Below are 24,756 nucleotides of genomic sequence, written 5' to 3' on the forward strand. Positions count from 1 at the left end.
GAATTGTGAATCAGTTGGATCTGTGCTGTCACTGATAACAGTATCCACAACTGGTTGAGAAAGGGAGATACACTCAAAACCTGGAGATTCCTGTGGCGAAACTAAAGAACCGAGACAAAGAGCCTTGACAACATCTGAGAAAATGACAGAATGAGAAGTGTCTACAGGCAATCTAGACAAGGTATCAGCATCTGTGTTAGTCTTCCCACTTCGATACATGATTTCAAAGTTGAAGTTGGCCAAAGCCGCTAACCATCGATGTGAAGTAGCATCAAGTTTCGCAGTGGACTGGACATAGGTCAGAGGATTATTATCTGTGCGGACTCTGGAAAAGTTACCATATAGATAATCCTTGAACTTGTCAGTCACAGCCCACTTGAGTGCCAGAAACTCAAGCTTATGGGCAGGGTAGTTCTTCTCAGCAGTCCTTAGTCCCCGACTGGCATATGCTATGACTCTTTCCTTTCCTTCCTGTATTTGGTAAGGATAGCACCTAACCCAACAGAGCTAGCATCTACGTTGAGAATAAAAGGCTTCTGAAAATCAGCATAGGCCAGTATAGGAGGAGATGAAAGACTTTGAAGGAGAGAATCGAAGGCACGCTGCTGATCAGGACCCCACTGCCAAGGTGTGAGTTTTCTTGCGGACTTTCCGGACTTATTTGTGGAATGACCAACAAGTAAGTCATTAAGTGGTTTGGCTATCATGGCAAATCCAGCTATGTACTTTGGTAGTAACCGACAAAGCCTAAGAAGCTTCTCAATTCCTTCAGTGATTTTGGAACAGGCCAATTTCTCAGGACAGAAATCTTGTCAGGATCTGTTTCGACACCATTACAGCTAACGATATGACCAAGATATTTAACACTGGTGCAGAAAAATTCACATTTGCTGCCTTTGAGTTTAAGACCTGCTGCTTCCAACCTTTTGAAAACAGAGTCGAGCCGTCTGAAATGCTCATCGATAGAAGAAGAAAAGATGATAATATCATCAAGATAGATGAGACATTCAGTGAGATTTAACTCACCCATGGCACGCTCCATGAGCCTCTGGAATGTGCAGGGGCATTTGTGAGACCAAATGCCATCCGGTTACACTCAAAGAAACCCAGGGGGCCGACAGAAAAGGCAGTCTTGTGTTGTCCTCCTCTTTCATTGCCACTTGCCAATATCCAGACCGCAAGTCTAACTTCGAAAAGTACTTTGCACCCTTCAAACTGTCAATGGTCTCTTCGATTCGTGGAAGGGAATATGCGTCCTTAATCGTGCGATTGTTTAAGCGACGAAAATCAATACAAAATCGAAGAGAATTATTCTTTTTCCTCACAAGGACAATGTTAGAGGAGAATGGACTGTGAGACTCCCTTATTGCACCTGCATTTAACATATCCTTAAGGTGTTCCCGGACTTCTTCAATCATGCCAGGTGGAATCCGTCTATAAGGATCTTTAATGGTGTTGAATCAGACAGCTCTATGCTATGCTCTACTATATTGGTACAGCCTAAGTCTGTCAAACCAGATGAGAAGATATGTTTCCAGTCCGTGAGAAAACTGCTTGGCCTTCTTATACTCATCAACTGAAAGAGTGTCAGTAGGAATAGAGATCCCTAGGTCTTCGATGGATTTTTCCGAATTGTGTGATTTGGATATGCCCCCTTCAAATGGATCAATGGTACGTACCACATTCACGTCCTGCAAGTAACAAAGAAGCGACTTTGGTTTTATGGTCACGGGGTGGGCTGACATATTGTAGATTCTAACAGGAATCCGACAAAAAGAACTAGCTGGTTTCATATGGACAAGGTTTGGGTAGACAGACAAGTTTGTTGAATTGTCTAGACCTTCAGTAACACCAGAACACATATCGCCAACATTGCGTACCTTACCATATACTGTACGACAAACGGTCTGATCTTGGTGTCAGTATCACCCAAAGCCTTTACAGGAAAACGATGCACACTAGACAGAAGAGATAAGACATTATTCCAACTGGATGGTGCCTCTACCTTTTTATCAGCTAAAGATGTTTTGACAAAGTTCAAAACATTGGTACCAATAATTATAGGGACTGAAGCAGAATACTTTGTATCCGGAACAATAAGAACTGGAACTGAAACCGGATCTAGGTCAACATCAGGGATGTCAATGTCTACCAAGATGTAACCAATGTAGGGTACAGATGAACCATTAGCACTAGAAATGTCAAGGCTGAAATCTGTCAGACTCAAAAGATCAGGTTTAGGACTCAATGTAGAGTAATATGAAACACTCAATGACGTGACCATACTTCCACTATCCAGAAGCGCTTTACAAGATGTACCATTGATGAGCACGTCAGCTTCATTGCCATGACCAACCAAAGGGGCTACTTTAGGGCCATTGTGATTTCGAAGACCTTCTACTGGCCCTTTGGGGAAGGTCCTTTCTCGTTTAAAGGCTTATCATCCTTCTTGTCGGTGCTAGGAGTCTTATCAGAACTGTGTGTTTTCTCTCCATGAGACCATCGACCTCTGCTGGATTGCTGTCTGTTAGACTTCTTAATCTTATGCAGCTCTTTCTCTACATCTCCAATACGGGAATTAAACTGTCTCATTTGATTGTTCAAATCCTGTAATTGTTGAAGTAATTTGTTTTCAACAGAGGACATAAACTGACCAGCTTGCTCGGGCTTTGGTTCACAAGGTCTCTGATTTGCATCAGGTTTATTTTCAGGAAAGTTTTGGACCAGCCACTTTTGAAGAGTTAGATGGGGGAAGAGGTTTCCGAGTAACCTGTAGATCTTGTTCTATCTGACGAAGTTCCCGTCTAAGAACATTAAAATTATCGATGGTCTCATACTTGTAACGAGATGCATTGCGGAGTTCAACATCGCGTAAGCCTGACCAAGTCTATTACAAAGCATCTCATTCTTGGTGGACCAATCTAGTCTGACATTTGATTTACAAAGTAGCTGTTCAGTCTAAGACTGTAATCAGCTATGGATTCCCTGGGCTCTTGCTGGGCACAGTAAAACTTTTCTTTAAGTTTTTCACCTGTGGCTACTACCATACACACCTTCAAATTCAGTTAGAATTTCATATACAGAAGCACCTTCACCAAGATGCAGTAAAACTGTGCGGGCCTTGCCCTTTAGGCTCCTTCTAATAGCTTCCAGGATAATATGCTCTGGATAGAGAGCATTTTTTAGCAAGCAATTAACATCATACCTCCACATTTCAAAATCACAATCACTTTTACCTTCACCTGTAAAGTCCTGAAGTTTAGGAATTCTGGAGGACTGAGATAATGTCTGCAGAGAATGTGATGAAGGGAAAAGAGATTCCCTGGCAGGTGGTGGAGGTCTTAAGGGTTGTTGTGAATTTTCAGGATCAACAGCTAGGGGTCTAGAACACTCAGGGTTCTTCTCCTCTATGGTGTGTGTGATGTTTCTTTTAACTTGATTACCTGAAAACAAAGGTGTGCTTTGCAAAACTGGATTATGTGTAAAGTGGGTGTAGTCCAGGGGCCTTGTAGGATGTGGGAATTCCTGACTCTGTCTGGAACTAAATAAAGGGAACTTTTGTCCACCTATGGAGTATCTCCTCTTTGCATCTATTTCTGGTGCACTTGTACGAGGAGGTATACTTGGTTTCAATTCCTCCTTGTCTGTATTAAAATGGATACTATGTCTGTGTTTGTCTTCTATGTCAGGTATTTTTGAAGTATTTTGTACATTAGGAAGTGGGGCAGGAGGATTAGGAGCTTGTGCAGAGGTAACTGGTTCAATTCTGTATCTGCCAGACCTGCGGATTACTTCTGCATATACTCTAATTCTTCATCCTGAATGTCAGGCATATCAAATGTGGTATTACCTTCAGCCATTTTGAAACACACAACAACAACTAACAAAATTATAAGGCAAACAATGTATTTTATTAAAGCGATTCTTTTAATGCACTTAATGCACTTATTCGTATAAAAGTTTTTAAAACTGGAGTAGCTGTTTAAGTGCAGTATCTCTTTTACTATACGACTCAAACAGTCTGATAAATATATACAACAAGTATCTCTGCCAAATAGCAATGGTGTCCCTAACAGTACACCATACTATTTAGATAAGTATGAAAACACAAAAAGATAAGTTTCTGATATATTTTATATTTTCTATAAAGTGTCACAAAACTGTATCAAGGCATTTAACTATTTATTTACTAAGTTCAATAGTTTACACTGCACCTCTCATATATATAAATGATTTAAAAAGTTGAGAGATACTATGTGGTGGCAATAAAAGTACACCATACACTGATTACAAAATGTACACCAAAAGGTTCAATTATATTCACTTCTGTATACTAAAATGTCACTCAATATGTAGCTCTGGAAATGTGCAACAGACAGGTGATTACACTATATGTACACCATACTTATATTTTAATTCAGTCAGTAAGTAATTCACAATTGAAATATTACTTTTGTTACTGACCAAAGATTTAGCAGACTTTATTTAGGCCAGCTAAATTTCGGCTTATTGCCAAAAACAAATTACCTGAATTCTGCAAATACCTGTACTACCCAAAGTTTCACAAATGCTTCTATCTTCTCTTGCTAAACAGTTGAAATAAAATCTACCGGAAATCTAGTGACAGCAGCACTTAACTGTAATAACACACTCAAGATCTGCTCCCACTTCTCGCCATTAAATTTAAAGTCTTGTCTGTCAAACCTCTCTTGCTAACAGCACTTACTAGTATTCCAGTTAAGATCTGCTTTCAATTTTCAAAACACTAATATTCCCCATGAAACTGTTATAGTGACATATCCAAATTAAATTTGTTAATTACACTGTTGATGAAATTTCTACCTTTACACTACAGATTTATACTGACAGTACTTATTTACTACTGGATTCTATGTCACACTACAAGCCTAAAGATCTGTCACAGTGTCAGTCAAAGAAATTTACTGAATCCCCAAATAATTACAATTTGGCTTTTTATTTTTTTTTTTTTTTTTTTTTTTTTTTTTTTTTTTTTTTTTTTCAATTGTTGAAAAATATGTGGAATCCTAAACCATGTTGGAAAATCAGGTAAGCTATAGGATATATTTATTGCTAAATGAGATGTTATTGTATAGATGAAATACTGAGGGTTAATATTAGTCTCACCAACACCAATGTTACTGTAATACTTCATGCAGCTCCGTGTACTCTGTGTAGGGACTGTGACTCTCTCGGCTTTCAACACACCGCTTCAAACAACAACCAACTCTAACACAATTCAGTTTTAAGAAAATGTATGCAGAGTTTAAGCATACAGCAGCATCCTGCAATGCACAAAAGAAAAAGAAATCAAACACTAAAATATATATACAAACAATATGGTGTAGTGTAAAATAATATAGTCCTTATTTAATACAATGTTCAATAAAGTACTAAAATTTTAAACTGAGGTCACTGATTCACTCAACTTTGAAAGGTAACTGAATAACTACATGTAGAATTCAAATAGCTGTTATTCCTGTCAAACTGAATTTCCTAACTGCACAGTCTGCAGTGCATCAATTAGATTTCCTTGAAATTAAATGAATTCTGACGAGAGCTGTTTATCTAAATGTAACTCTGGAGTGATTCCTACCGATAACGAAGTTTATATCCGGATATATTATTCACAATTCTAAAATATTTAATAGATTTTCAAAACTGCATGTATAAATTCCTGAGGATATCCGTGGAAAGTGTAAATATTGTATGACGTATGCACAATTTTGTGCTTCACCACTTCTGGCGTTTTGATTGGCTGAATGGAGGAATGCCCTCTGACGTCATGCCACTTCGGTACCCCTTTTGCACCTATTTCTGTTCGTACCGTAACATGTCGACCCAAAGTAACACTGGCCACCAATTTGTTACCGTTCAGATAGTCGGGATTTGTAGGTTCTCTTCAGGTCTGTATGTTAGTGACCTGAAAGGGGCACGCAAACAGCACAAATAAATAAATAAGTCGAGACACAAAGATTTTACGTCCTCACGTATAATCTCTCTACTGATGTGCGCATTACAACAAAAAGCATAATTTCAAAATACAACGAAATATGGAAATGATGAATAGCAAAATGAAGAACATTGCTTTATATAACTAAACATGTACATAGGTTACCTGAAAGGGGCACGCAAACAGCACAAATAAATAAATAAGTCGAGACACAAAGATTTTACGTCCTCACGTATAATCTCTCTACTGATGTGCGCATGCGTGACAAACAATTGGCGGTTAGGTAAATAACGGAGGCCCGTCACCTATATTAGATACATGTTAGTTATAGGACTCTATTGGATTCAGGGATGAAATGAAAATTATGGGGTTTATAGGAGATGAATATGAATATAATGATAAATGAAAGTGGAATATCATGATATATACCTTGATGAAACATAAATAACAGAAAAGACAAATGACCCCGTGACACGTAAATAGTAAAAATGAACATTGCACAGTGTTCAGCATTGATCCTGTTAATTTTTTCGGGACACGAACCACAGTATCCTCAAGAAAACAGCGGAACTAGCATCGATCTATTGACTTTTAAATAGTATCCAGATACTTTAGACGCACCCGATTTGAATTTATTTCCAACGTGCGAGATAAGCTGGTGTACGTGATTACCAGAGAGAAACTTTTTTGTCTAGCAGTCTGTATGTTGATTCTTGTATAGACATTCATGTCATAGTTTACTACCGTATTAAGTATACAAGAAGGCTTAAATCCAAACCAGTATCACTGCGGAATTGTATAAAACTTTATTCGATAATACTTGCTGGAGATGTGGCAACAAATCCAGGTCCTACTAAATACCCATGTGGGTACTGTGCAAGGCCGGTCGCGAAGAATCACAGTGCAGTGTATTGTGAGGGATGTTATTATTGGTGTAATATTAAGTGTGCAGGCATTTCCCCAAATGAATACCAAGAACTGGCAAAATCAACAGATCCGTGGATATGCAATACTTGTAACTCTTCATTTTACAGATTCCTTTTTTTTAGCTGCAATGAAAGCTTTCAGTCTGTTACATCTCATGTATCGATACCTGAATATGAGTTAGATGTTTTTGACACAATAAGTGATATACGTAAATCTCAACCAAACAAATTTCTGTGTGCTTCTCTGAACATTAATAATTTGCGATACAAATTCTGTCATATCAAATCTTGCAGAAAAATACAGTTGATCTACTTTTTCTAGGTGAAAGTAAGCTAGATGAAAGTTTTGTAGACTCACAATTCTTCGTAGACAATTATCATTTTTGGAGAAATGACAGGAATGCTCATTGGGGAGGAATAGCTGCCAACCTACGGTCGGATCTGGCTGGCGACAGGAACCCCAAATTAGAGTTTAAGGTAATCGAATCAATATGAGTGGAAATAATCATAGACAATTCAAAATGGTTTATTGCTGGATTATATAGACAACCATCTGCAAAGGATAGTCTTTGCTATAATTATCGTTTTCAAACAATTGATCAGATTTCAGTTCATTATAATAATTTTGTGTTCATTGGAGATATAAATTCTAATTGCTTAATAGATTAGAAGTGTGATATTTTGAGAGATGTATGTGATATCTTTGACTTGTCAAATATGGTAAAAAGAACACCTGTTTCCCCCCTGACCATGATCCAAGTCTGTTGGATGTCATCAGTAATAACCCTGCACTATGTTCAAACGTGGTAAATTTCAGCACTGGTATCAGTGACTGTCACAATATGGTGGGCTTCTAATTATAATAATAATAATAATAATAATAATAATAATAATAATTTCTTTGTTTTACGAAGGTAAACTCATTGTGCCATCACATAAGCAGATACAAATGAAATCACATATTTACAATGAGGCCTTCAACAAGGTACAAAGTATTAAAAAAATGCATATTAAAACAATACAATATAAAAAACAACAAAAGGTAAAAGCACATTTGATCTGAGCACCTGTAGCATTATGATTATGCAGTGCAGACTTCATTAAATAAAAGTTTTTTTGTAACTGTATTTACAAGAGTTCACATTCGCTGCATTTCGGATAATAACTGGTATAGAATTCCACACTTTCATTGATAAAAATTTGAAAGATTGTTTCATATAATCTGAATTGAGTCTGAATTGAGTAATTAAACCTTGGGAATTAGATCTTAGGTTGTATGACTTGTTGTCGGAAACATTAATCAACTGAGTAATATATTCCGGGGTTGAACCATGTAGAGCTTTAAACTAATTAAACCTTACCATTCCAAATGCAAAAGCTAGGTGGATAAAATATAGAAGTTTTAAGAATTTTGATGGTGACAATTTCTTGCTAGACTTGCAAAATAGTAACCTACAAGAGATTATAAGAAGTCATAGTGTGGATAGAGCTTCCTCTTTGTTGTCAGAAACTGTTACAAATCACAACATGCACCAATTAAATCTAATCCTTTATGAACACCACACTTAGAAAAGCTGTTTTCAAAAAACGCATGTTTCATAATAATTTTCAAAAATATAGGCCCCCCCCCCCCCCCCCGAAACTGAGAAAACTATAGGAAGGCTACGAATTAGTTACAAAATTAAAAGGCAATCCATAAGAAATTATTGTTTGTATAGGTGCACAGGGGGGTGTAAGAATAAAGATTTTTGGAAAACAATTAAGCCATTTATGACCAACAAGGGTACAATGTGTCAGAAAAATATTGTGCTGAAAGAGCCAGATAAGTTGGTTACTGACCAAAAACAAATATGTAATACTCTTAATGATTTTTATGTAAATGTAGCTAAGATCATTGGTGATAGTTCAGACGGGGCCTCCGTGGCCGAGTGGTTAAGGTCGCTGACTTCAAATCACTTGCCCCTCATCGATGTGGGTTTGAGCCTCACTCGGGGCGTTGAATTCTTCATGTGAGGAAGCCATCCAGCTGGCTTACGGAAGGTCGGTGGTTCTACCCAGGTGCCCGCTTGTGATGAAATAATGCACGAAGGGGCACCTGGGGTCTTCCTCCACCATTAAAAGCTGGAAAGTCGCCATATGACCTATCATGTGTCGGTGCGACGTTAAATCCAAAAAAAAAAAAGATAGTTCAGACATTTTTGATAGTTCTCATGAAAGTATTCAGGTAATAGATCGTATGAATAGTGTTAACGAATAAAGTTTTTCAAATATAGATAAATCTTTTGTTGAAAAACAGGTGCGGGCAACGAATGTCAGGAAAGCTACTGGGAATGACAAGTTCTCTGTGAAAATGATGAAACTTGCATTTCCAGTGCTCTCTGAACCATTAGCCAACCTGGTAAACAGGTCTTTTAGTGAAGCAATTTTTTCTGAAAATATGAAAATTGCTCAGGTTGTACCTATCTATAAAAAGAACAGTACCTTAGACAAGAGCAACTATAAACCAGTTTGTTTATTGCCAGTTATGTCGAAAATCTATGAGAGGGCTATCTATGAGCAGCTACTTAATCATTTTAGTGATATTTTTAACCCATTTTAAGTGCTTTAGGCCGGGCTATGGCTGTAGTACAACTCTTCTTAAAATTACTGAAGACTGGAAACTGTTTTTAGATAAAAACATGTATAGCTGCCATACTTATGGACCTTTCTTGAAAAGGCTTTTGACTGCTTGCCACATGACCTGCTTCTGTTAAAACTAAAACATTATAATTTGTCAAAAAATGCTTTGTAACTTGTTAAATGTTATTTGTCAAACAGACAACAGTGTGTTAAAACAGGAAATATATTCAGTGGTTTTCGAGAACTAGTCAAGGGAGTACCCCAAGGATCCATCTTGGGCCCCGTTTTCTTTAACATATTTATAAATTATATTTTTGCATTTACACATAGGCAGTGGCTAGTGAACCGTCACCGGTGCAGCAGACCCGAGGTCTAGTGCACCGTCACCGGTGCAGCAGACCTGAGGTCTAGTGCACCGTCATTTTTGTTATATATAAAATATAGCCTTTATGTAAATTTTAATCAAAAGATATTTTCACCAGTAAATGCAAGAACATAACTAAAAGAATGAAGTAAAATAAACCTTGACTTACCTGTTAATTTAACGTTTTTTATAATTACGCTAATGATAACACTTTATTTTATGCAAGCAGTTCTAAAGAAGATTTGGTAAAAACTCTTGAAGAAGAAAGTTTAGTACTAATTGACTGGTTCTCCAAAAACCACATGAAGGCCAATCCCAGAAATTTCAAGCAATTGCCTTAGGAAGGAAATCACGTAATCTGAACCTGACGTTTAAGCTGCAGGATATTGCACAGGTGGCAGTAACGTACCTAGGATACAGTATGGGCCCATGAGCCATATGCCCTTAAAATTACTACAATTATAATGTTTTCTTAGGAAAAAAATGACCAAAAGCCATTTTTAAAAAAATTTTGCTCCTGTGACAATGAGCCATGAGGCTTTTGGTCATTTTTTTCCTAAGAAAACATTATAATTGTAGTAAATTTAAGGGCATATATCCTAGGTACATTACTGCCACCTGTGGGATATTGTGGTTAAGTGCGTCATTTTTAAAGTCATCTACCAAAAGTACGTGATTTTTATGGAGTTATCAACGATAACATACTATACTAACAAATCCCCTTCTGAGAGAAGGCTTGGTGTAGCCTCTTGGTTCAGTTCTGCGTTTTCTTCAATAGAGTGGTGGAACCTATGCTCGTGGTATTTTGTACATATATTATCTTTTTAAGAAACAAGAAAAAATTATTATTTCGATTTGCCTATACAAAAACATAAAGTTATCCTCCTATTATCGAAACATATTGTTGATGTGCGTCATCACGTGACTTAGTCGTCTCGTGAGCTATCGACACGGCATAAGTGAAAAAGTGAAAATTCGACCTGAAGGGAACCTATGCTGGCGGTATGTTATATCTATTAAACTAAGGGCGAAAAAAAACATTCAGCAGGCTAAAAATGAACAAACAAGCATATGCGAATATAATATTTAGAACATTACTCATTTATTATGTGAAAAACAAAAGAAATGAGGATAAAATTTAGTATGTGCCTCTATGTGTATATTTCCCTTACAGAAATGGAGTCACTATTAGGAAAAAGCTTATAAACGTATAATAATGTTATATAAAAACAGAATGTTCAAGTATTAATGATTCAAACAACGACCGTGAATAACTTACTAATGTTTCCGACACTTCTTTTGTGTGTAGGAAAATTACTCCTCCCTACATCTCAGAAAAAGCCATTTGGACTTTGTCAAAATACTAAGATCAACATCGATCTTTTCATGGTTCGACAGGCACTCGTAGTGTAGCCAGGCGTCACATTCATCACATCTTGCTCTTAAATGTATCTTACATCTGACTGTAATGCATGATTTCTAAAAAACTAAATTTAGTTGGGTTATTTTGACATATTTGTCTGAGATTTGTGCGACGGATACAGATTGCGTAAAATGTATCGGCTGCTGTATACGTCACGTGAGCGGCTCGCGCGGCTATCGCTACGTTTGTTGTAAAGGCATTTCACCACTGGTCGGTGTTGAACATAGCATGATGAAATATTTTTATCTGTGCTTCTGCAGAGAGCGTATTCATCGAAATACCGCGAGCATAGGAATACCGCGAGCATAGGTTCCACCACTCTAGTTGTGTAATTGCTTGTGCTATTCCGGTGCTTATTTTTGAGCGATAATTATATAAAATTTATTGTCTTGTGATTTCCAGAACTTATCTAGATTTCTTTCAAACGATAGAACTGTCTTGCAGTCAATGGCTTTCTGTGGTAACGAGTTCCATAAGTCCACAACTCTGTATTTGAATGATGTTTCCGATACTGATCACATTTTATATTTTATTTTCGGTAGTGCACAGTTACTTCCCTTTAGCCAAATACGCCATTTGCACCGGCCAGAAGTGCAGATGTTTTTGTACCAGGATGCAGGATGCAGGGCGTGATAACTTATTTACTGGTCGCTGTACTTCATCATGTCGCATGAACGTAAATACGTAAGGGAGTGGTCAGTCATAATACAATTTGAACGTACAGTCAAGGTAGCAATATAACCGCTACATTTGTGGACGCATTGGTCGAGAGGGCTAAGCACTGTTTTTCAATATATAGGTCCATTGACGTTTTGGCCAAATCTTACTAAAATTTATAAGATTATTTGTCCTTTTTGGTGTTTATATGTGAACTTAAAACAAAAGTAATAAATAGAACTTTATTTCATAATTGTGCTGGACGTTTTCTTCTGTTTCTGTTTCTGTAGAATACTGGGCTGGACTTCACTAAATGAATATATTGCCCGGGGGGGGGGGGGGGGGTACTACGCCTACTCGCACTGGGAGCCTCTTTGCCCAAAGAGCTCTCCCTTAAATGTCTCTAAGGAATGTCTCGAAATTGTTGCGCACATAGTGCCGAAATCTAAACTTTCGTTACTGTCGCCGACACTTTTACTTATGTTTAAAATATTTTGTTCTTTTATAGCATACTGATTTCATTCAAAGCCCTCTGCTATATTCAATCTTTATATCTTATGTCCTGAAAAAAACAAAAGAGAATTTTATTGATATATTTCTCAAATACGTTGCTGAATTTGATTGTCGCCAGAATTTCGACTTTTTAAAAACCTTCATGATCGTATATTTGAATGATCATACAAATCATCAGCTCTGTCTTAACATCCTGATTATGCTTCCTCATCTCATTTTATACACAGGTCTTTGAAATAAAAACATGTCAAAGTAAATACATGGATAAAATGTTGCATGTGAAACTGATAAGAATATACACAACAAAAAAAGTAAATTACAAAACCTTCGTTGTCACCCATCGCAGAGTAATATGATTGCAAATTACTATATACGATGCTCCGATATTGTCGCAAGATTTACTAATAAATGATATATCCAGTGATAAGTAGCTCGCGGAAAACTTCAATAAAAATTCACGCATAATGAACAGTCATTTAAATATTCGTTACATAAACTTTTGTTACCAAAATGCCAATATAGATATTCGAATGAGAATAGCTCCGTATGTATGACGTCATTGGAAAAGTTTGGCACCACGCTACTTTGAAAACAAACATTCGTCCATTTTGAAGACTTGAGAAGGCATTTAGAGACGTGAATCACTCGCCATGTGAGTAGCCTTATGAATTGCATTACTATTTATCATAATCAATCGAAATTGATAGTGTTTTATACATTTCTGAATCCCTGAATGTTGTCTTTACAAGTCTACCAGAAACCCATAAACCCTATTAATCTCCCCTTAATACAAAGAGATGAATGAATGGCATAAAACCTTCATGATCAGACGGTAACGAAGATTTTAAAATTTGTTTTCTTAATAAAAATGATGATCAGTCAGCGTTTTGTTATATTTTTAACTGTCTAACATCTAACAATTTGATATCCAACTGAGATGAAGTATGAAATGTTTTAAAAATAATGAATTTTTGCTTTTTAAAAGTTATGAAATTTAGCTGACATGGGCTCGTGTTTGAGTTTGTTCGTTGTGCCAGATGATATATCATTTTATGTGAACATTAGTCAAAATGTGTTAACATAATTAATTCAATATATATATTATATATGCGCCATATTGTTAGGCTGCACTTTTTGAGCTCTGTTTTGATTTAATTTTGTTGTCATTAATAGTGGGAGTAGAGACGTGATTTTTGGAGTGTAGTTTTGTGAATGTGTGCTTGATGTGTTTGTGTCATTATATTTTGGATTGCTGCATGTGTTGATCCAGAATCAGCATCAGAAACAATCACATATATAAACTTGAAATATTTATTATTGATAAACACTTTGTGAACTTTCGTTCACCATTGTAGTTTTCAATCATGGATTTTATTATGTATGACAGCAATTTCTTACACAAAATTGGACAATCAACAAGGTGTAGACTTAATCCTATTGTGTTATCAAGGTTAAAAGATTTGAGAATATTGAAATAGTACAGAGGAAAAAGAGCTGGTCGCCTGAAGGCACAATCCTTGAACAATAGCAAAAGTTGTTACGGTAAACCAGTGGTTTTCAGAGATGTAACCTAAGCAACCTTATATACCCTAAGAAAAATGGAAATAAATTGAATGGACAAAATGAACAGCTTACATGTTTGACGCTAAAATGTCGCTCGGCAGTAAACAAGGATGTTCTTATTGGTCAATTATTACGCGAGGAAAAGATAGATTTTGCTCTTCTTACAGAGACTTGGTTTTCGGACGACAAACAACACCAATATGAAACGTCTGATCTAAATCAAAATGGCTACAAACTGAGTGTTACGAACAGGCAAAATAGGGTGGGTGGTGGTGTTGCACTGACGTGTAGATCTGCTGTAAACATGCGCAAACTTTCGGCAGGAAATTCTCACAGTTTTGAATATGGTATTTGGCAGTTGATTTTCAAGAACATTACTATGCATGTAGTTGGGATTTACAGACCTCCGTCTTTATCCACTTGTTCCCAGTTCGTCACAGACTTCTTTCAATATATGGAGGGAGTACTATCACAGTACTCAAATGTAATGGTCATGGGTGACTTTAATCTTCACATCCACGATGACACAAATGCAGTAACAGAATTCAATAATTCTTTGTACGCCATGGGTTTACAACAACATGTACAATTTAGTACACACACTGGTGGTAACATTCTTGATTTGGTCCTTATGGAAGTCGTAAATGGTGTTGAAGTAGTTTCTTGTGAACAGGGTCCATATATTTCTGATCACTGTGCAGTCAAAATTGTGACAAATGTTAGAAAGGAAAATATAACAAGTAAGATGGTGCTCTTTAGAAATTTCAAAGACATGGATACAAACACATTTTCAAGCGATCTGAGAAAAATGACAGTTGAAAGTGATAATGTCGACCTTTTTGTTGAAGAATTTCAGACAGCAATAGAAAAGATTATGAACTCACACGCACCATTTATAGAAAAAACAATCATCCATCGCGCTCCAAAACCCTGGTTCACAGAAAAACTTCTTCACCTTGAAAGAGTGGCTCGCAAATCTGAACGTTTGTGGAAGAAACATAGACAATCACATCTGCATGAAGCCTTCAAAACAGCACGTAAAAACTACGAAAAAGAACTCAAACATGAGAAAAAATCATCTCTGAGTGAAAAAGTTCTTAATGCAAAAGGTGACTCGAAAAAGCTTTATAGATTTGTATCTGAGACAACAGGCACTAGGTCTGAGAACCCTATGCCAACTGGACATGACAGTACACTGGCTGAGAAATTTGCAGATCATTTCATGAATAAAATCGAAAAAATTCGAGAATCGTTGAAACATTTCGATAAGTTTCAACCATGCGAAAAAGATATTCCTTGTTTTGACAGTTTTAAAGATCTGAGCGAGGAAGAAGTTAGAAAACTTATAAACCAACTACAGACAAAATCATGTGAACTTGATATTCTACCAACAAAAATGCTAAAATCATACTTGGATGAGCTGTTGCCTGTTATTACCAAATTGGTTAATTTGTCGTTGCGCAACGGCATATTTCCAACAAAATGGAAACAGGCAATTGTAAGACCTTTGTTGAAGAAAATGGGACTGGAACTTGAATTCGCAAACTACAGGCCTGTTAGTAATCTATCTGTTCAGACTCAGTGATCATGTAAACAAACACAATCTTCTACCAAAAAACCAATCTGCTTACAGGAAAAACCATTCTTGCGAATCAGCACTGTTACGTCTTGTAAATGATTTACTGGATGCTATGGAGAAGAAAGAAGTTACGGCGCTAATTGCCATCGATCTCAGTGCCGCTTTTGATACTGTAGATCATGACATTCTTGTTGATGTGTTAAACAAGCAGTATGGTATTCGTGGAACAGCACTGAGCTGGGTTGATTCCTATCTGCGCCCCAGAAGTTGTCGTGTAAGTGTCAATTCAGCCATGTCATTTCCACGCCAATTAAATTGTAGCGTTCCACAAGGGAGCTGCTTAGTATGCATTGTAGGTGATGAAGTGAAATCAGTGAGCTTTATTTGATATCTAGGTGCATTCCTGGATGAAAACTTGAATCTAAAAGAGCATGTAAAACGAAAGTGTAGAACAACAATGCTCAACTACTTCAGAATAAAATGTATCCGGAAATATCTTGCCAAAGAGGCTACCGAAACCCTTGTCCTGTCATTGGTGATATCCCATTTAGATTATTATAATGTCATTCTGTATGGTATTGCTCAAAGCGAAGTAAACAAAATGCAACAAATTCAGAACATGTGTGCAAAACTTGTCCTAAATCGAAGAAAATATGACAGTTCCAAGCAAGCGCTGTATGACCTTCACTGGCTACCAATCAAAGCCAGAATCACATTCAAAATGCTCACCTACATGTATAATTGTTCAGTTGGAAACTCTCCAGAATATCTTTCTGAACTTCTCATAAAACAAACACAGACAAGAAACTTGCGTTCTTCAAACTCCGTTACTGGGTGTTTCGTTGTCCCTTTCAACAAGCGCAAAACGTTCAGCGACAAAAGTTTTGGTACTGTTGGACCTAAACTCTGGAATGAATTGCCTCTCGAAATAAGGAACTCGGACACAATAGATGTTTTCAAAAAGAAGTTGAAAACTCATTATTTTGGAAACTACTTTGCTCTCTTTTAGAGACTGTGATTGTAATTTTTAAGAAATTGAAGTAACGTGAACTGGATGATTTTATTGTGTAAATACATTCGAATATGAACTATATTATAACAAATACAAAATACAGTTGTTTGTAATAACTTCTCGACATGTCGCAATAACCCACTTATTCTTACTTAATAACAAACAGCTGTCTTACTGTCTTAATATTCTAATATTTTATTAATCTTATCTGATGTCTGATCTTTTTTTAATGCTTACTAAATAGTTTATTCACAATGGTATTTATGCTCATTTATGTTATATGTCATTAAATATCTTAATTTTTGTCGTATTTTTATGTATTTGTAAAACGCCATTGAATATGTTTTGCGTAAAAATAGGCGTTTAATCAATTGAAACAGTTTCAGTTTTTCAGTTTCAATATAGACCGAATATATGTATTTACACCTAAACTAGATCGAATTTCAATCTGATGTAGTGTATATTTCTTTACTAATCACAGTAACGAATATTTGATGCTGGTAACGAAAGTTTTCGTTATTTCAGAATCACAATGGGAAAGAGTAGAGCTGAAATACAGAAGGCTTATCATGAAAGATTTAAAGAGAAAAACAATGCTGAGTATTTACAAAAAGAAAAAGACCGTATGAGACGAAATTATGTCCATTCATCAGTGCTATCAGAAAACGATACAAAAATGAGGAATGCATATAATAGACAAAAACTTAGGGAATTCTATAACAGAAAAAGACAGCAAAGGGTTGCTGTTAATCAAGCAACCGATCCTGAAAGTAGTGGCTATGAGAGCGGACAAGCTAGTCAATTAGAAGAAAGAGGTCGTCTGGCTGTAAGAATGAATTTTCCAAGTAATAGGAGAAAAGGTGCAATCAAAAGGTGGAAGAGAGAATTGTCCAAAGCCAATTCAAGAATACGATTACTGGAGAAAGAGAGAGATGAACTTAAAACGCGATATAAAACAGCTCAGAGAGCAGCTCAAAGACACAGACAGAGACAAGAAAAACTTAGCACAAGTGAGATGACTCCGAATAAACAGACAGAGAGAATGATTGCTGATGCTTACCTCTCGGTTCTTCAGAAAAATGCTAAAAAAGTCATTATTGTTGGGTAATGTTCTAGTAAGTGAAATCAAGTCGGCAAAGTCCGAAACATCACGAAGTAAAATGAAAGACATTCACAGCGTTATTTCGGGCAAGTGTATGAAAAAATACATTCAAATGCTCAACGTTGTTGTCGAAAGTGACAGGACTGTGTAGGCACAGACTCAACAAGAACCAAAGTAAAAGACACCAAATAGAGAAATCAGCCCGAGTAAGCACAGTTAAAACTCACCAAGGAAAAGTCGAGGCCTTCATGAAAAGAGAAGACAACAGCAGGACACAGCCAGGTAAACAAGATGCACAAAGACTGAAAAAGGGTGTAAAGGTCCAGACGCATGTACTTACCGATTATCTGACAAATCTATATAACAAATTCAAGTCTGAAAATCCAAATCTTAAAATATCCTTCACCTCGTTTTGCAGATCTCGCCCTAAATACATCTTAACAGCAGCATTTTCAAGCCGAAGTTCATGTTTGTGCACCAAACATCAGAATGCCTCTTTGACCATAAAAGCACTAAGAAGGGAAGGGTTTGATATATCCATGAATCCTGAAAAGGGTACGGGACAAGTTCCGAGTTCTGAAATAATGAAAAGCAAATTGGGCGAATCTGTAGCTTTAAGTCAGTGGACACGCATAGAAAATGAAGAAAAGGGTAAGAAAAAATATGTGACAAAAATTGTCGAATCACAGATGAGAGCTGATAAGTTTGTTTCCCATGTTAAAGACCAGATGTCTGAATTTGATGTACATGTGAACCGAGTGCGTATACAATATGAGCAAATACGGACAATCAAGGAGAAGTTACCAGAGCACGATATGCTGATACAGCTTGACTTTGCCGAGAATTACAGTTGCAAGTCCTTGGAAGAGGTTCAAAGTGCATACTTTAACCAAACAAGTGTCACCTTACATCCAATGGTTGTTTACTACAGGTCGGATGATGGAACTTTGCAGCATAAAAGTTTCATTATAGTCTCTGATGAGATGGCTCATAGATCATCAACGGTTATCACATTTATTAATGAAATCATGCCTATGCTTAAGGAGATTGATAGTGAACTGCAATGCATTCATTACTGGAGCGACTCTCCTACAAGTCAATATCGGAACAAGAGCATATTTGATTTTATCGCCAAACACAAAGCCATACATGGCATGAATGCACGTTGGAATTACTTTGAAGCCGGTCACGGCAAAGGGCCATGTGACCGTCTCGGGGGCACATGCAAACGGTTAGCTGACGAAGCAATGCGCAGCGGGAAAACAATAATTCAAGACGCCAAAGCATTTTACGAGTGGGCAATACAGTCCAGTATGACTAATGTTACGTTTCATTTCGTATCAACGGAAATCTGTGCACAAACTGAAAAAATCCAAGAAAGACTTCCGCTGAAGTCTGTCAAGGGCACAATGAAAGTACGTGCAGCAGTGGGTAATGGCGAGTCAATGATAAAGGTACGCGATGTCAGTTGTTATTGTGAAACATGTATATCCGGTCAAACCTGTGATTCTTGGAGAATGGAAAGTACCAAGGTGAATGTCGGAAATAAGAGGGCCATGGGTGGACTTAAACAAAACAAAGAAATATTGAACATACCAGTATCTGAACCGGTCGCAACAACAGGTGAATTGAACCTATCATTGAACAATCTGTAACTGCAACTGGTTCAGAAGAACATGGTGGCAAAGAAGATAGCAAGGTAGACTCAGAAATAAGGTTTCAAGTTGAAGAGTACGTAGCAGCAGTGTATGAAGGCAGTTGGTACATTGGAAAAGTTACCGACACCGATGAAAATGAGCATGAAGTTGAAGTGGATGTCAAAGAAACAATTTTTCCAATGGCCAAGGAGTCGAGATTCAATATGGTTACATCAAAACGCAGTATTGTGGAAGATAAATGTCCCAGTACCCACTGGAAAATCGCGTAGAATGTTTCGCTTATCCGAGGGTGACAAGGAGAAAATATTAGACTTATTTTCAAACTTTGTGCATTAATTAGTTTGTGTGCACAAAGATTGTCACTTTAAACAGTGTTAACCTTTCCTGTTGAACTGTTAATGAACTGTTATGAAGTGACATGGTGCTCATTAGATGTTCAAAAGTGTTTTGTTGTTAACATATATGGAAGGTTTTTCATTAGCTGATCATAACTTAGTCTAATATGATTTCTGTTAAACCTTCGTTACTATGAAACTTACGTTACTTATTACAGTTTTCGAGGAATACAGTTGCCAGTTTTTCATTATATGTTGTTGTAGTAATAGCATAGTAACATTTGAGTTTTATCATGCATGTTATTTCTAAATTGATGATCTATTTATAATATAAACATACTTATAGCGTATGTAACAATACCAATGCACCACCAACAACAAACTCAATAAAATGAGATGAACATTTTATTTCAAATATGTTTGGAAGATATGCAGTTAAATATTCATCGAACTTCTAAATCAAGTGCACAATAACAAAAACATTGACATTTAATACAAAAATGATTAAAATGTTACATAAATCCAATAAACTTTCGTTACATTTTGATGGGCTTTGGTCTTTCTCGATTTGATTTTTCCAGTTGGAATATGTTGGTAATGTACATTTTTATTCTAAAATAAAAGTAACGAAGAAGCATTCTTTGCCTGTGGTACAAATGTTAATCTCGATAGATGTTTTTACTACGGATTGAAAGACAACACTTCATTTTTGAATCACAACTTATAAAATTTACACAAACCGCTATATATATATGTATTGGTCCGTATTTTTCTTTAAAATATATGACCGATGTGTTGAAACACTAAACTTGAAGCTTTTAAAATGAGTTTATACGATCGGCAGTATAAGACTATAACAGAATACTGTAGAATAACGAAGGTTTCACATGGCTGATTTGTCACACTTACTTGACGTGTTTCAAAAGTAAGTATCTTGAAAACGGTAAGAGTGTTGCATTCAAAATTTTAGATTTCTGTTCTTTAAATGTTGGAGAAACGAAAATTAAAAGTTATATAGATTTATGCGAAAGATGAATTTTTATCTTTTTCGTCATTGCAGTGGACCTATATATTGAAAAACAGTGTAAGACGCTTTCCTACGGAGGTGAAGGCCCCTGGTTCGAATCCTGGCTACTCCCGTTGCAGTGTGTCCTTGGGCAAGGCACTTAATCATGATTGCTTCAGTTGACCCAGCTGTAAATGGGTATCAGCAAATTGCTGGGGGTGAGGTATAATTGGTTTTAAATGTGCTTAATATAGGGTCGCAGAAAAGCTCTATACAGCAGAGCTTATGTTAATTTTTTCACAAAGTGACGGTAAATAAAGCTTTGAATATAATTGTTTTTATTGCAGCTTTATCATATCAAGCAATAAAATGAGCATGAATGTAGGTGTATCATAAGTAGCAGACTCATAACACGAACCCTGGGACGCCCAATTCTTCTTCGCGATTACAGTGATAAACTGCATACACCGGGACACTATATTTCCTTAAGAAAGCTTGCATGTACTTATTTTGTTATTTAGATGTACTTGTTTCTGAAATAGATAAAGCATAAATAAATAGGCTATACTGCTCATAGTCATAAAGCATACCCCATCACCATTATGCGGTATGCCATTCTCGGATGAATCAGGCGTCCAGGCGTTCTCGTTATGAGTGTGCTACTTGGGATACACCTATATTCACGCTCATTTATTGCTAAATATGGAAAAAATGCAACAAAAACAGTTAAATTCAAAGCTTTCAATGAAAATTATGGTATCCCGACCCTACCATGTATTTGAATGGGACTAAAATTTCATTTTTTTTTATTGAATGGCTGTGCCATCCCTCTAAAGAAACTAGGGAAATCTTCTTTTCTTGTAGATAAATGAGTCGTATTAAAATATAACAGAAAAAATGCAATTAGCTGCGGTCACTTTTGCACATAGCCATACTCATTTGGCTTATCCGGATGACATTTTATGATCTGATATTTCATAGTTATCATCCCTCTAAGCCTTACCTGTATCTGCATTTTACTGTTAGGAAAAACGAAGACATTAAACATAATATACTGGTCAGACTTACTTGCTTTAATAAATTAAACATTAATCATGTTAATATTCATGTAAAAACTTCAGATTGGTTGAATTTAATTCATAATTTTAAATAAGAGACTTAATTCTTAGAAAATATGATGTGACAGGTGCGAGGAGATATCTACCGTGACACCAGTTTCAGTAAACAGCAGACTGCCTATGACATTAAATTGCAGAACAAAACACAAAATATACATTCATAAAATGTCAGGGAGGCAAGTTTATGCTTTAATGTCAACATAAATTCATTATCAGAGATGTAATCATTACAAATACTTTGTAATTTTACCAAAAAACATTCCCAACGGATTTCATTGGGGATTTCCTTACAGAAATATGCATAATAATATATAAGTTTGGACGTGACGGAGACAGCGACAGTCAAAAGTTATCATGCTGTACCGAAACTGTATTATTTGGACTATTTTGCACAAAAACCTGAAAAATGTGTTGTGTGTCAAAATCTAGGACATGATATTAACACCCTTTAAATCTTTATCTCTGTATTTCGTGGTCAAAAGCACAATTGATTTGTCATTCATGCACATACAGGTGTCGAAAAACATAATTTTCATCTTGTAATAAAATTTAACAAAAAAGTAGTGGTTGTTGCTAGTCAGTATGGCATACATTTAGACTCAGTTGTAGTCATATATACAGATAGATAAGACCTGACATAGGGTCGATCCAGGTATGTATGGACAGCTTTTACACTCCGACGATTGCAATTCCAAAAGCATCCTAATATCAAGTTTTGCCATAATTATGAACCGTGAATGATCTCTCTCGGCTTTGATCATAAAGTTAGTGTTTAAATGGTCCTTGATATTGTGGAAATATAGGAAAATTTGTTGCATGGTAAAACCGGGTAAGTATGGACAATGGAGAGAAAGAACGGACGTGTTACAAAAACTACTGACAGCAGGGATTTTTTAAGGCTGACTTTGGGGCCGAATTTCGGCCCCGTTCGAATTGCAGATTGTCCAAATCAAAGAATTACTATTAGTTTCACGCATGCTTAAATGTTGAAAGTCGAGGCAATTAAGTTTAGACTTTCGCGCGAACAAGTAGATTTTTAAGTCTCATTTGTCCGCAGACAAGTGAAAAATATTGGGATTTCCACAACCCTGAAATGGCATTTAAACCAATGCCTGCTTAGTTGTTAGTATAGTTTTTCAAGTAAGACAATCTACACCAGACCAATGTTTACGTAATTGAACAAGTTATTTTTCTTCCTTCAGTTTTTTAACATTTTTCTTTTGTTCTTTCTCTGCTTCAATTTTTTCAACTTGTAGCTTTTCTGCTACAATTTCTTCACTGGTAAGCAGCTGATGGATGGTGACTGCCTTCCTTACCATAGGCCGGTTTGCTTTTCGAGTTAGAGTATTTGAGGCTGGAATGACAGTTGCTTCAATAATATTATCAAGAGTATCACGCCAGGGTTAGGACTGGGTCGAGTTAGATCCCGACACACTCAACATCCATGCCTCGCAGCCATCTTCACACACTCAACATCCACGCCTTACAGCCATCTTCACACACTCAACAATTTTGTTTTTGATACTTCAAGGGCCCCTTGGAATATGCGGAGGCCTGCCATTAAGTATATGAAGTTCATGTTTTCCCCAAATCCTGTCACCTATGGTTGACTTAGGCACATGGAAGGTTTCTGTTTACCTTCTGTATAGACAAAGGCCCATCTTGAAATGCTTTCACAGCAGACTCTAGAGCCAAGGAACTATACAACTGCATTTTACCCCATTTAGTGTAAACCCACTTTTTAGGCATACTGAAAAAATAGGACGAAGACCCTTATTTTAGGCACACTGATAAGCTTATGATTATATAAAAATATAGTTGAATAAATTATCACCTGTCTGTTTTTGTTTAAGTGTTGACAGGATCAAAGCTATGTTTGCGGCCTGATACAAGTAAACAAGAACATAATATATTATCATATTTACTAAAATTGATTGATTTATTTGTATTCATAATTATTATATTTGTAGTTGTATTTAGTGGAGCAAATTACCACAAAACTTATAAAGTATCTCTACGAATTATGTCTACTATATAAGCTTGCTGTCCTTGCATTTCAGCCAAATTTATTAGCCACCCATACAATACTTATTTCATCTTCTTGTGTAACAATTTCATATTTGCACTCTCTCAGAACTGTATATAAGTTTATCGGCTTTTTACACGCCGATTGAAAATATTAACGCTACGATTGGCTGAAGTTTGACAGGCGAGTAGGTGGGGCTGACTATGGATTTATCGGTAATTTAATCTAGAATATGCATCAAGTTTTACAACTTTTAGCAAACAGATTACAACACTCTGAAAAACTCGGCGATTTGGATTTCGCCTGGAGGCGATAATCAAGTGAAGTGGCCGACTTTACAGCGACGATATCGCTCAAATCGCCTTGTAGGATGATCCCTGGTACTGGCTATCAATCATACTTTTCACAAATCATGTTCAATCAGCATGTGGTCGAACACATATTCATGCTCTTATAATGTGTTGTAATTGTTCACTAAGTTTAATTTTATCAGCATATAATAATGTCTTTAACTGTCCAACAGTCATTTATCTCCATCTCAGTGAGGAAACCTTGCTTTTCCACATTTTCACTGGCAAATGCTATAATTGGTAAAGAACAGGAAAGCAACTATCTGAAATTCAAACAATCAACTAAACTCATCTGTCCGTACTTTTTCAACACATAACAACAACATGGAAAGTATGGACATTTAGCATTTTTGCATATATTTCATTTTTCTTGTTGCTTTTCTATAAAAACATATGTCAAACTTATATTTCAGGCATCATAATATCCGAATAAGTGACAAGGACAATGACAAATCAAAATATACATGTATATACAATCAGCAGAATACATTTATGTAATACAGGACGTTAAATTATACAAATCTCTATTTCATA

General features: G+C 36.3%; 1 long non-coding RNA gene across 18 annotated transcripts in view; it reads left to right on the forward strand.

Annotated features, from left to right (window-relative positions):
• Window positions 1-6,121: 6,121 nt before the first annotated feature.
• LOC123526188 (uncharacterized) overlaps window positions 6,122-24,756 on the forward strand; it is a 102,934-nt gene continuing 84,299 nt past the window's right edge. For 15 of the 18 annotated variants that reach the window (XR_008366728.1, XR_008366735.1, XR_008366726.1 and 12 more), the window contains exon 1: window positions 11,874-11,987. This is a non-coding gene — a long non-coding RNA (uncharacterized LOC123526188). Of the gene's footprint in view, window positions 7,375-11,873; window positions 11,988-20,782; window positions 20,952-24,756 lie in introns of those variants that run through there. The other 3 variants (XR_008366727.1, XR_008366730.1, XR_008366732.1) reach the window with 3 other exon arrangements.

The sequence above is a fragment of the Mercenaria mercenaria genome, chromosome 1, assembly GCF_021730395.1.
Source record: "Mercenaria mercenaria strain notata chromosome 1, MADL_Memer_1, whole genome shotgun sequence".
Classification (NCBI taxonomy): Eukaryota; Metazoa; Mollusca; class Bivalvia; order Venerida; family Veneridae; genus Mercenaria; species Mercenaria mercenaria.